This window comes from Ambystoma mexicanum, chromosome 5p, assembly GCF_040938575.1.
Source record: "Ambystoma mexicanum isolate Mex_15411 chromosome 5p, UKY_AmexF1_1, whole genome shotgun sequence".
Taxonomy (NCBI): domain Eukaryota; kingdom Metazoa; phylum Chordata; class Amphibia; order Caudata; family Ambystomatidae; genus Ambystoma; species Ambystoma mexicanum.
In genome coordinates, this window is record NC_090930.1 from 522,992,553 (window position 1) to 523,006,477 (window position 13,925).

At 43.9% G+C, this 13,925-nt stretch overlaps 1 protein-coding gene across 1 annotated transcript in view; it reads left to right on the forward strand.

Annotated features, from left to right (window-relative positions):
* The window catches only part of LOC138481058 (connector enhancer of kinase suppressor of ras 2-like), a 2,957,912-nt gene that overhangs the window by 1,189,150 nt on the left and 1,754,837 nt on the right, over nt 1–13,925 (forward strand). The window lies entirely within an intron of this gene.

Below are 13,925 nucleotides of genomic sequence, written 5' to 3' on the forward strand. Positions count from 1 at the left end.
AAATTGGAAATGAAAGGTAGAACTTCAGGGAAAGATGTGTAGGAGCACACAGTAACGAACCGAGTGAGACCTTGGGTGAGTGGTTAGCACCTTCTCCTAATAAACAACACTCTTATTGTGGTTGCCTTTAGGGCATCATAACTAGTCAGTAGGCTACCAAACTGCAGGGGTTACACATCTCTCGTGATCATCTTAGCGTTTGGGGATGCTTGGGCTAGTGAAGGAACTACCTAGGTGAGCTTAACAGTAGCAGGTAACCCAATACTTTTCACATAGTTGCTTGTCCATCTAAAAATGGATGTCCCAAATTAACTTAACAAGACAGAGGATGAAAGAAATGTTTGTTTCAGATCACCTTGATGTAACAGGAATGTAGCTAGCACAGACAATGGGCCACTAGTGATGCTACTGGTGTGTATCTTTCCCTACACAAATGCCAGAACAAAGTGCCAAGCCCACATATACTAAACAAACACCAAGGGGACGGGATATGGGCCACAGTTAGTCATAACAGCGGGTGTAGGAAAGAGCACTGCCACTAACCAACCCTACTAAAAACCCACCCTTCTGCATACACCTCTCAAACACTGAACTAAACACAACCATACCTCTACAGCACAACAAACAGCACACACTTCACTACACCACAACAACAAAACAAACCACACATTGCCTTGTCCCAACTGCACCTTGCGGCTGCCAACCGAAAAAACACACCCACGCTCCGTGAACAGTGTCAGCCAAACTGAAGCTGCCAACAGCACATCACAGCTCTCTTGCTCTTTCTCCCGATCAGTCCTATTAACTTACCTCAATCCCTCCTTGCTTTACAGATGCCCCTAGACCACCAAGAAACCACACGGGTGGCAAGAGTGCGTGGTATAAGAACCTTTAACATAGCATAGCACATACACACGCACACGTACATACACCGTACATACACACACTATTTGTTGTTGTCTAATAGAGTTGTTGGCCGCCACCGAAATCAGACACATCTAAAAAGATCTCTCCGCCAGTATAAATAAAAAGTCATATTTCAAAGTTTTAAAAGAAAGGCCTTCCAAGTCGTAGCTCCCCTACACTGAAATCAAGTCATCAAGAACAATAAATATACCCCTAGTAATTGACAGTCGGTCAGCTCTGTAACATGCATATTGCTGCATTTTGACATTAGCCGTCAACCCCACCTCCCCGTGTTAGTAGGACCCCTTTCACTCCCACTTCATTAGAGATGCACACTTGGTTTTCCAAAGCATGCAGTGCAAAGGATGGCAGCACACAGTCCCCAGCAAGCAGAACCTTTGAGTTTGCTGACTTATCAAGGTAAATTGAAGATGTACGCAGTGCTTAATTTGTGGGGTGTTTGACAGGATGAGCCCTGGAACTCATTTCTGAGCAACAACACTTATTGTCTGACACTCAGTTAAATTAAGATTTGGTGTTTTGGCAACTTTCTTTTTTTAAATGTCAGTCAATCTTCGTCGTACAACTGTGTGAGCCATGTTGCTGCTGCTGAGATAGTCATTGGGTTTTAAGAGTAACAATGAGCCAGAAGGCGCTAGTGCTTGGTGCGTGTGCTGGTCATGCCAGCACACTATTCTAGTCAGTCTACATGACATTGGTGCCACTCTGTTACTGTAATAACTGGCAGCACTGCCACACCAGGTTAGGTAGCCCAGGCGTGTGGTGAAGCCCGCAGCCTTGCAACTATGGGAAGTGGTGCAGCTCACTCGTTGCAAGGGCAGTCGTGCATGTTCATGTGTATGTGCTAGTGTCAGTATGACTTTGCTGCACGACTTCAGGCAATAGTCCCTGAGTACATGGAGGGCCCTGTCCAACAGGGAAACTGCCCTATTTCTTCTGGTATGCTGCCAGCATGGGGTTCGCTAAAATGCAGGTTTGTGCCTGGCCAACTGAGCCTAAGAAACACAGACTTGCACATGGCTGAGATCAGTGCAACACAGTCACCAGTGCAGGCTAGGGAAAAGAGGGGTATGCAGGCTAGGGAAAAGACAACTGCCAAGGAGAAACAGCTATGCCCAGTGCCAAACTATAGATCTGATTTAAGAGTTTGGCCAGGGGTGGACTGGTCCATAGGGAACTCTGGAGATATCCCGCTAGGCCTCTTCACACTGGGCCTCTTTTGTGTGGTATTTCCACATTTTCCCATGTTTGCATTTCTCCATCACTTTCCTATACGAAGAAGGTACTCTTCCTCTATTTTCTGTTGATAGATTGTCAAAATGTTGCACGTGGCACTGATAGAATCAGAGGAAATGGATAATTAGGATGGTATGTTTAAAGGAGCAAGATAACACTTGCAATGTCCTTTCAAGACACAAATTCCGTGGGGAATGTAAATCCTGCCATGACTGGTGCACACATGACCCCCAATGAGCTGGTGGGAGTTGCAGATGCAAACCTACATATGTTGACACTGTGGGGTGGGTGGAGCATTGGGTGGTAAGTTGCTGCCCCAATGTGGGAAAATATTACGGGCCTAGCTCTTATTTATTTATTTACAAACTAAGCACTGAAAAATGTCCCAGAATTTCAGTGTCAACATACACTCATTTGGCAACAAAATGTGACCGCTGCATAAAGTCTGAGATGTGTTTGCCCATCAAATGCTGCCACTCAGTCTGATGAAGATACCAGCAGGATGGGCCATGCACATGCAATGGGAGGGGCTACATTGCTGAAAACAAAGCTCCATTCAATTTCAGAGAATTGTAATTTGTTATTTATAATGCTCTTAATACCCAGAGTTTTCTGAGCACGGACCTGGAGCTCGAACCTGTGTTGCTCCGTCCCCGTCTTGCTTCCAAGACGACCATGTTGCCCCTGAGCTATCCTTCCGTGAGAATATATCCATTCTGTTTTATTCACATCCGTGAATAAAACATTCAGCAGGAGGCATCTGGCATGCCGGAGCCCATCGCTGGCGTAAAAGATCATTTGCAATTGATTATTCAAGTAATTTGAAGTGACTGGGAATGCATTCTTGTCTTTAGACCAATGAGATTCAAAGGTTTTTTATACTTGGACCCCCCCCTTAAGTAAAAACACTGTTTCCAGGCCCCCCTACAAGATGTAACTGATTATATTTGCTATTAGCACTCTACCCCGGGGAGACAGCCAAACAGATGTCTCGGAACGCAGGCTTGAACTGCCGGTGCAAGCCCGTGTACCATGCCGCTTGATGGCCGGCTACCCCACTGCCATCTTCCCCCCCACCCTCCGTCCTCTTATTTTAAGTTCACCCTCCCGCCCCACTACTTACGTTATTTCTGCTGCTGCAGATACCACCACCGCATCTGCTCCTTCCCCTTGCTTGCCGCAGGCCACCATGGAACGGGAAAAGGGGCTCTGTATGGAGCCCAGCCTTCCCTTTCCATGGTGGCCATCTTTGTAAAGTATTTCCTTCATACAACGGGGTGCCTCGTGCAACCCATTGAGCAAAGGGAAATCCTTTTTTTCAAGCACACCAGGTTACCGCTTTGGTAGCCCGGGGCGCTAATGGCCTTAAGCCCCCGTTCCAAGGGCTGGAAAGGGGAGGTAATGGGACAGAGCCCTCGATAATGGTTCTTGCTTTGCTCGGGCCATTGACTTGGGCTACTGGGCTGTTGCCCACCGCCCCCCCGTTTCCGCCCTGGGAATGGGGGCATAAACGCCACATTAAACGCAGTACCCGTAATCCCTTTTAAAGAGCCTCTGCCGAGCCCCTTTTGACATCCTTTGGGCTCCTTCAGGGCGACCAGCCCCCTAGTTTAACTACCACTGCTTTAGACGCAGAAAAATACATTTTATCCATGGTCCTTTGATTGTTATGTTAAAAATTGCTTTACATGTGTGAACGGTTTCATCCTTAACAAACAATACTGAAACATTTTCCTACTTGGATATTTCCTTTGGCTGAAGTCATTTTGTGGAGAAAGTTTTTTCGGTTTATGCAATTATTGATCGCCTGCATATACTTATAGTCTTTTCTCGGTGGAAAAAACAACTTTTTTATGTATTAAAAAAATCCCTCCATAACTAAAGTTACAAATCAAAAGACAGTGGGAGGCAAAGCCTCATCAGGCAAGAAAACCGGGGATAGAAAAAGCTTTCTATTTGCACTTCACGGTCAAATCTCCCTTTGATGTTCCTGCAACATTCATCCTAGTTCCGTCTTCAGCGCAAAAAGCTTTCAATTAGTCAGCTTGGCGGGCTATGCCTTGAGCGGTTGCCGTCTCCTTTCTGCAGACTTCAAACAGAATATCCCTGCTCGTGCACGCAGCCCGTGCGGAACCCTCCAGATTTCAGGAAAGTACATTACTTAGCAAAGGGGTTCACGTGCCGGTTTGACAATTAACCTGCATGCTATACCTAAAGGCTTTCCTGTGGTAGGTACACGGCACATGCAACTTTATGAGACGCTGCTTCGAGCCCGTGTGACGATCGCAGGCTGCGGAAAAGCGACCGCAGTGGGTGTCTTCCCTGCCCAGGCCTGTCACTCACGTGGTGCATTCAGGGTTACTGGCTGACTCAGGCTACACCTACACCTGCAGGCTGGAGGAGCTACACGGTGGTGTATTTGATGCTATGTGCGGGATAGGGAGGGGGAAATGGAAAGCACTATGTTTCCTGATGCCACATAAAACTAGGTTTTCGAGTGTTTACGGGCCCTTAGAGGGAGACAACAAAGACAGAGCTGCGGACTCTGTAGCAAAGTCTACTGTTATCAGAAATTTCCCATGTAAGATTTCAAACCAAGTGTAAGAAAACAACGAGCGAAATGAAGGGAAGAACATGGCATGCAAATTACAGATATAAACCATGTAACTGACAACCGCTCAAAATGGAGGTAGACGTATGTTTTTGATTTGGCTTTTGGGTTCAGCTTAAACACTAACTGCAATTTGAAACAATTGCATTGGAGTATAGCTAGGAGGGAGATGACATATGAGGATCTCTTTGAGCTAGCTCTATCAAGCCTTAACAGCAAACGTTGGTCTGGTGGTGTTATTTCCTAGCAGTCTTCTGAGAGTTAATGGCTCAATTGCTGTTGTAAATGTGCTACTGGTGTAATGAAAATGTCTTAACCAAGAATGCCTTCAGCCACTCTATATCTGTTCCTTACCCTCAATTTGTTAAAAACAAGGACTGACATAGCCAACACTTTTCGTTTGTGTGTAGGTATTAGACAGGTATTGGCCAGGCACTTCTAACACATGTTTTCCAGCTGCTGCCATCTTATGGCAAAGTACTACCATTACAGCAGTGCTGGATAACGCCTAGCCCAGACTTCCACAAAAACAAAAACGGTTGTCCTTGTCAACGTTTGTTTTATTTGTTAGAGAGAGGGTCAGAGTGCTCATCTCAGAAAAAATGTACAATAGTACCGTACATAACACAAAATTCCCGCGAAAGTGTGCTTAACATTTCTAGAGATCCAACATCAGACAGCAAAACCAGTTGAGGAAGAGGAAACAAAACAATTTGGAAATGGCACGATGCAGAATTATAGGTCGGTAGCCGAGGAAACGATTGCAATAATGTACACTATTTATAAGGATACATAGTGTTAGCTAAACAGGAGGGTTAGGGGAGGGCAGTGATGCTGGATGATGTCAGAGGTACACTTCCTGAGTCCTGCCGGTGTTTTTTGGAGATGATTCAAAACCCGGGACAGCGGCAATATGTGTGGTAACTGGGGCTAGAAAGTTCCAGTGGAAGTGCTCTAACTATTATAGTTTGAGCCAGATAACAAAGGCACGTTGAGGTGTCTATTTAAGGAAGTAAACTGTACCACCCAGTATTCGTCATCTGCAGAAGAAAAAGGCAATGGGCCTCATTACAAGTTCGGCGGTAGCCTTGCCGGTAAAACCGGCAGGCTGCCGCCGAACTTGCAAATTCTTCTGGCGCCTGGCAATGGGGAAATACAGGGGCATTACAGTCCTGGCGGACCCCGTATATCCCCATTGCCAGGTGCCGGTAATAATTAATCCCCATTCCCATTTGAGCCCCATAGGGCTCAATGGGAATCGGGAGGCCAGATGCACCGGCACCATTCATGAATGGAGCCGGTGCATCCGACATGGTCTGCTCGGGGGTGCCGGTCCACCGGCCAGGTCAGTCCTGGGGGGCGGGTAGGCACCCTCGAGCAGAACTCATAGGTTGCTGGTCCGGTAACAATGGTACCGGCAAGCTTACCGGTACCGTTGTTACCGGACTGGAAAACTTGTAATGAGGCCCAATGTCTCTGCCACAAAGCACAGCCCAGAAGCCAGCTGAAATCATGTTCTTCAAATGAAACCTATGTAAATAGGTGGACATAGGCTGTGCCATGTCCTGTTCAGACGGAAAGGACAAGTTGAGTACAGTCAGTGATCTTAGTAAATCTGATGTGTAATATGGAGCATACAAAGAACAGGGACCTAGTACTATGTACTGTATGGTCTGTCAACTGTACTTCATGTAACACTGAAACGGGACAGACCAATCTACATACACACTATTTAAATATTACGCAGACTCAGAATTCTCTTAACTGATGTATCGGAACAGGACTACCACCGCCAGAAAGAGGAATTGGTTAAAAAAAGGGACAGCACACACCTCTATCTGTCCCTGCACCCCCACCCCTAGTCCTAGGAGCTGATGGTGCACCCCGCCTATCTATGAAATGATGGAATAAGAAGACAAGCGGTCATAGTTGTCAAAAAGATCACTACAAGAAGTTAACATATCCTGGTCCGAGCCGCAAAAAAGTCACACATGCCTAAAACTTCAAGGTGTTATACAATGTAGGGCATCAAGCAGATGAAACGCTATTCTTTTTAAAAAGAAGTGGAAAAACCACATGTGTGAATATCTCAGGATTAATCTAAGCAATTGTATTCCTCTTGGATCATTCCACGCTTTAAAAAATCATGTGCCTCCCAAGGGGTATATGCTTCATATTACCAACCCCAGAAGGCGGGATCGGGTAAAAGGTAAAAGAAAGGGACAGCACACACCTCTATCTGTCGCTGCCTTGAACTGTGACAAGACCGAGCTCCTGATCGTGGCATCCAGAACTCATTTAAATAGAGTGGCCCCAACCTATGCCAACTTTTGCATTGAGGATAACATAATCAATTTGTCTAAGAAAGTCAAGACATTAGGGGTTGATCTTGACGATGAGCTGACTAGGAGGCCGCATGTCTCCTATATTTGATTCTCCTGTGGTCTCATCTCCAAGTTACAAAATTACATTCGCCCATTTCTTACTGCTAAGAACTGTGCACTACGCGCCTCTGCGCTGATAAACTCCAGACTAGACTACTGCAATAGTCTTCTAGCTGGAACAACTCGCTAGAAAATTCAAGCGCTGCAGGTTGCACAGAATATTGTATTTCGGGCCATTTATGGCATGCCTAAATGTGCCCATGTATCTGATGTTCGGAGGGCATTACATTGGCTGCCTGTACAACATAGGATCACACACAAGATCCTGATGCTGTCATTTAAATGCTGTAGCAACGCGTCTCCAACATATCTAAAGGTTCGAGTGAAGACACACATTCCAGGGAGACAGCTCCGCTCTTCTGCCTTCCCACCCTTGCCCAGCCTAGATAAAAGCTGGCGCGCTTTGGGGGGACATCATTTGATGTCCAGGCTCCTCTTCATTGGAACTCACTCCCCGGGCTTATTCGCCTGACTAGCCATCTTGTACTATTCAAGATGCAAATAGAAACCTATTTGTTCAACCTCAACCCAGGTTTAATTCCGTACCGTCCTGTTTCACCCGCCTGACTTCTCTGCCTGACCATTGACCCTGCTGTTTTCCCGTCCCTGTTTGTCCTTTATGTGGGTTCTGAGGCCTATCAGCATGTAGCACATAATACATATTAAAATAAATAAATAAATACATTTACATTAAATGCACAATGTAATATCTATTTCTTTGTTAGAATCTGGGCATGTTCTTTGTATACTTGCATTAATATAGTTTACTGTTCACCTAAAAAATGCTGTTGTTAAGCAGCTGATGACAGAAATACAGAATGTGTTTATAAAAATGTAAACCACTATCAAATATGAGGGAGTGGTCCAAATAAACATAGTCATTTGGCAAAGTGAGATGTGCAATACAGAATTTGGGAGCAGGATGAAACAGACCACTCACTCATATTTAAGGAGATGTGATCAGGTAGTAGGGATCAGGCCAGATGTGTGTTATTTGGCATAGAATATACCGCGTAAAACAGATGGCACGCTAGTTGCTGTGAGATTTGCTTGTTAGCCAGTCACATGTATTCGGAAATGTTGCAAGGTGAGATAGTTACCTCAAAATACAAATAAATGCATGTCTTGCCATTTTTATCTTTTTAAATGTGTTTCAATATTGCTGGAGAAGAAACAACGATATATAGAACTTGTCTTGTGGAACACAGACTATTCGCTAGGCAGCTGAGCAAACTATTGCAGTAATGTACACTATCTGAAGAGATGTACAATTCTTCAAGCATTACTGTAGCTTTGTACCTCTTCTGTTTCTTCGGGGCACTTTGCTTTTGGCCATCTTGGGTTGGGCTGAGGTACATGGCACTGACATCTCTTGAGCTCCTCCTTTGAAAATCGAGATACAGTCCGCACAACAGAAGCTTCCTCCGGGAGAAAATTTGAGTCATGGCAGATATTGAAGGATAGCTCAAGAGCAGCAGCCCTAGGTTTTAATTCAGACAGGTGTGAAAAAGAGATGGCAGTAGTCAGGATGTGATTTGGGTGGGCAGACCATGGATCAGGAAGACTACAGAGGCATGATTTAAGGACATGCAAGGTAATTGGAAATTCAAGCAGACAAAATTGCGGTTTTAACAAAATGGACAGAGTCCTAGATTTACGATAAAAAACTTGTAAGGAGGAGGAGGCCCAATCCAATGTTATTCAATTTAAATCATTCAACGAGGCGTGGAAAAGAGTTGCAAATGTCTGATGGTGCAGCATTCATATTAAAGTTCTTGGAGGATAAGGGTAAAGCTTGAAGCAATTTGTTATAGAAATTTATCAGCGCTGTTACAAATTGGCTTCTGTACGGGGAAAGTAATTTGGTATTAGATATACACCAGGCACATAAACCATGAATACACGTTATTTCTCTGTGACAGCATGCACACCCATAAACTGTGCCACTCCAAGCAAAGTGGGGGCTGGCAAGGCTCGTAAAGAAACACTGCCTTAAAAGAAAACCTGGTACGTTGCTTGCAGAATGCAAACAATACAGCTTCTATTTACAATGTCAGATCTAAGACTTAATATATACGTGTTGTAAACATGGGGGCACATGACATAAGGAGATTTCTTTAATCACTGGACATATTATAATCATCTCGGGAAATTCACTGCCAGGTTTCTCGTAACAGTCAAAAGCGGGGTTTAGAAAAGTAAATGTTTGAGATCAAAATAATGCAAATGAAGGCAAATGGGCTCTTTTTGGACTTGCCTGGCATGGTAAATGAGTCGTGACAACCATTGCGGAGAGGCCGCCAGCCAGGTCTCGCAAGCTCGTCACGTGTGCTACCTGAAATTGAGACAGACAAAAGGATAGAGTTATTTACAGTGCTGCTCCAGATAATGAAGGGCTGTTTACAGTTCCCAAAGAAAGTAAAGGGGTCAGTTGGAGTTTCCGTAGCAAAGAACTCCCAACACATTGGGACCTTCCCTCTTGCTCCAGATGATGTTCTTGTCCAACAGCTCAAGGCGGTGAAAGTTCAACATAAATATCCCAAAGCCCATGGTAATGCAAACGCAAACTCCAACAAAGTTGTCTTCAGTGTCCAAACAAATGTATCTTACACGAATCTTATCAAGGTGGCAGTCTTCTCTGTCCTTTGCCCACAGGTAGTGCTCAGCCGTTGTGTAATAAGACCTTGGCGCACACATGATTATTAGGTCTACCAGACATCTGCCTCCTTAGTCCTTTCCTGCTGCTTCTCCCCGTATTTGCGGTTCAGAGTTTCTTTTTCCCTTAGGTGTTTGGGCTCTTCTTTTCGGGATGGCAGGCTGGTCCAAGTGGGGTTCCTTTGAGAACCATGCTCTTGCCCTTAGCTGCTTGCTTCCTCTTAGGGTGCTTTTTTTCCACAGTAACAGTACTGCATATTACTGTACTGTCCTTCCCGCTCCCCAGTGTTACATTGCTGCCTTGAAACTCCTCATAGTTATGCACTCTCTGCCGAATCAACATTGTCCACAGGAACCTTTGTAGGTGGTATCTGGCTTGCTCTCTCCCCTGATAATCTCTTCTCTGTCCTTTATACTACCTCTTTGCTTCAATTCCCATAAGTTACTACTTGCTACTCTCTCCAAACTGGTATCTTACTCACACTCTTCCCAAATTGTCACTTCCTCTCTCACTAAATACTCCAAAGTTTCCTTCTGTTCCACTTTATCTTGAACTCCCCAGATGGAAATCCTGTTGTCTTTCTCCAAGCTGGTACCTCTTCTGCTCTGGCCCCAAACAATCTTGTCTATTCTCTCTGTACACTTCAAATCGTCTTTGGCAGAGACCAGAGAACAATAGAAACACCCAGAGGGGGTTAAATAGAAACCACGAGGTTACCAGAGACCAGAGGGTAAGACAAACACTCAGTGGGGGTGAATCTGTATGCAATTACCCACGAGGAGCTACCAGATATCAGGGAGTAAGAGAAACACCCAGAGGTGGTGAGCCTGAAACCAATACCCTGAAGAGTTACCAGAGAGCAGGAGAAACATCTAAAGTGGATGACCCTGAATTGAGAAGCCCACTAGGAAGTTACTAGATACCAGAGAACAAGGGAACACCTCAAGCGGGCGAGCCCGAAACCAATAACATGTGAGGGGTTACCAGAAAACCAAAAACAAGAAAAATACCCTTAGGGGGTGAGCCTGAAAGCAATAAACAGTGGGGCTACCAGAGACCAAAAAGAAAGAGAAACTTCCAGAGGGGCCGAGCCCAAAACAAATAACCCACAATGGGTTATTAGAGGCCAGAAAGCAAGAGTAACACTCATAGGTGGTGATCCTGAGCCCAATAACCCAAGAGGGGTTACTAGATACCAGAGAGAGAGAGAGAGAAAGACTCAGAGTGCGTGAACCTGAATACAATAACCTGCAATTGCTCACTAGGAACCAGAGAGGGGGTGAACCTCAACTGAAAGATTTGCAGTTACACTTTTTTTTGTGAACAAGGCTTCTCTGGGAATGATCAGGAGTCTGCTTGTGTGTAGAAAAGTAAGGAGCTTTGGCAGAGCACAGGCCTGAAAACAAGGAAAGAAATCGAGTGACATTTGTACTTTTTTGTGGACTTTAGGAACAGGCATAGGCCTGAAAAGTAAGAGAGGCACTAAGCGACAGTGTTTCTAAACTGTACGAGCAGGCTAAGGTAAAGCCCAAGAGAACAGAATTTGAAAGGGACATGGGGAGGGGTGCACGCACCAACCAGCACACACCAAGAAAGAGGAGTAAGAACACTTCTCTAGGCCAAGTCGTTTTGTTTCCCTTGCTTGTGGTATGGACAGCCAGCAGAGTAGCACAGGTTTGGACCAACGAGCAGGTTGATTTATGTAAGACGTCCTGACAAGCACCTTGTTATTATTTTCCAGATTAGGGAACCTCCGCCTTAGAAGTATTGTTAGGTGAGGCTATTTTCTTTGCTTTAATAAAATTGAGACTCTTTGAAAAGTGTCAAGTTGTCCGTCTCCTGTGTCGGACCTACTCCAGCACTAAGGCTATAGACAAATGAAATTGCACTAAATTAAGTACCAATCTGCTCTCGAGGACATTAGCCTGTAACACAGGGTCAAAAACCAGGTTTACGAGGTCGGGTATAGGCATCGTTAGCTCAGCCATTGTTTAGAAAAAAGCCAATATTTCTGACTGCATATGGGGGGCTTTTAAAGGGATATAACACTGCAGGTTGATACTATTATTCTTGATTTCAGTTATATAAAAAATGTGCTACAACAGAGAATTTGCGCTCTTAAAAAAAAGACTGGCCCGCATTCAGAGATTTGTTTCGCTAAAAACGCTACTTGTATTATAATTGGGCTGTTGAATGTAATGCTCGCCTCCGTGCTGATCCTTTCTGGTGCCATGAATACTGAGGGCTTTTCACTGCTGGATGTTCTTTAATCCCACAGCCTGTTCTTGGATTCTTCCCAACCCAATTCTCAGAAAGGTGTATGGTCTGATTACATATTGAATGCTAATCTCATCAACCGCAGATGCCACGCTGACTTGGTGCTGAAGTACTCACAGTGATGCCAGCAGTAAATACATAATAGCAACACTTGGAATGTAACACGTACCACCTGTTCAACTGCGCAAGTGTTCAACAGATAATGCTGACGCGTGCCAATGAATAAAATAATCCTGAGTTTTCATTGGTGACTTTCAACTTCAATAGGGATATGCCACACATCTGAAGGTCCAGTCTCCCTTCATTACCTTGTTTCGGGAGAGGACGCTCTAATACGCTCTCCCATTTTGGATTCAAATTAATGCAATCTTCCCTCATGCACTCTACATCAGGATGTCTATCAATTAGTGCACAGTGCTGTCCTGAGCCACTGTCAATGTAGGACGTTACACCAGTGCAAGAATTATTCACAGAGAGTAGGGGACAGCAGTTCATTGGGAAATGCAGGCAAAATGTGCAGAATCATAGTGTGTTTAGATCACTGTCATATTGGGATACTCAGACACAAAAATATTTAGTTAACCTCTGAAGTATTAAGAACTTGGACAAACATGTATCGCGCCAGCTGATATTACATGTATTTTGCAACAGAACAACAATAGAGGAAAGCGTTGAACAACCAAAATATGATCATTAGGGTATATTTGCCCTGTATGGAAATGAGATGCTAAAAAATATTAATTAAAACCACTAATGGTTGAGTTTCTTACCAATACGATTATTCTGCTTCTAACATGCAAAGTCTCTGGCCACCATGCCACATGGAGCATGTGCAGTGGCCATCTTGTATTGTAGATGTAAGCAAATACCTTCTGGACAACATTTATTTGATGAGACACCCTCTATGAAATAAGACAAGGCAGTCATACAGTAGAAACAAGTGAATCAGGTATGCCTCTTGCTTGTCTATATTAGCCAGATCTGCCTAAATATATTATGTGACGTCATCAACAAGCAAAAAGACTCAAACTGCAGTTTGGATCCACACCTCAGGGTAAAATATATATATATATATATATATATATATATATATATATATATATATATGTGTGTATATCAGTGAAAAAACTTTGTTAAAGGGATGTTATGGTTCAAAGTAAAACCGAAAAACCCCTGAAATTTGGCAGTTATGGTAACATAAGCAACCATAACTCGCGCCACCGTGCACTGCTAACACTAACACCCAGGACATCAAAGATGACATCACAAATGTCATTGATGACATCACTGATGACATCACATGTGCATTTACTTTTCATGAAAACTCTGTAGGAGGGATTCTTATAATGTTGACCAAAAACTGTCAAGGATCATTGGGATAAATATCATGAGCTAATTAGTGCATTAAGCAATGCATTGATATAAATAGCATTCTATTATGAAGTTCTATCCAGTATACTAAGCTACTCATGCAGAAACATAGGCAGTGTGTGCAGCATACATGATGAAGGTGCCATATTCATAATCTTGCCATGTTGAATACTGAAATGATAACTGCTTTCTTATTAGAGTTTTGCGTACTGTGAAACATGTAATAAGTAGATTCTAAAACCCACTTAATAAATAATTATTTCAGACAAAACACAAAGAGACAACAACACATACAAATATGAGTACACACAGGGACAGTGAAGTAAACAAAAAAGCAGAAATAGTAGCAGAAAGAGTTCATAACCTAACTGATTGTCTTTATGCAGAGAAACTATTGCTCTGT